Source organism: Tachyglossus aculeatus, chromosome X4, assembly GCF_015852505.1.
Source record: "Tachyglossus aculeatus isolate mTacAcu1 chromosome X4, mTacAcu1.pri, whole genome shotgun sequence".
Taxonomy (NCBI): Eukaryota; Metazoa; Chordata; class Mammalia; order Monotremata; family Tachyglossidae; genus Tachyglossus; species Tachyglossus aculeatus.
This window is the reverse complement of record NC_052098.1, coordinates 34,174,903-34,175,632: the sequence shown is the minus strand read 5'-3', so window position 1 is coordinate 34,175,632 and position 730 is coordinate 34,174,903.

Genomic DNA, 730 nt, shown 5'->3' with positions numbered 1-730 from the left:
GGGTTCTAATCCTGGCTCCACCACTTGTCAGCTGTGTGACTTTGGGCAAGTCACTTAACTTCTCTGTGCCTCAGTTACCTCATCTGTAAAATGGGGATTAAGACTGTGAGCCCCATTTGGAACAACCTGATCACCTTGTATCCCCCCACCAGCACTTAGAACAGTGCTTTGCACATAGTAAGCGCTTAACAAAATGCCATTATTATTATTAAAACTGGAGGGAGTTTCTAGAAGTCTTCAAGTGGTAAGCAGTGTTAAAGGCAATTGAGAAGTTGAGGACTAGAACAGAATAGATAGAGCCCACTGGACTTAGCCAGAAGGAGAACAAGTGGAGACCTTGGTGAGTTAAATGAAGAGATCAAGGTTCAGAGTGCAGTGTGTTAGAAAGATGTTTAGTCAAGTGGGTATAAAGAACTCATTCAAGGAATTTAGATAGGAAGAGGGAGTGAGAGCTTGAGTTGTAGTAGAAACAGAGGGGTATTTCTTTCAGTGGTGAAAAGTGAAGAGGTGAGGTAGCAGCAAGAGGAGAAAGAAGAATGGGAGCAGGTATTTTTAAAAGATGAAAAGGTATGCAGTTCAGGACACAAGTAGAAGAATTCCATTGAAGATGAGGCTAGAAATCTTTTTCAGGGAGACAGCTGGACAAAAGGAGAAGGTGGATACTGGGGGAGAACACTGAGAAGGCAAGGCTGTCCCGGGAGGAAGTTCAGGTCTATTGGCCTCTATCTTA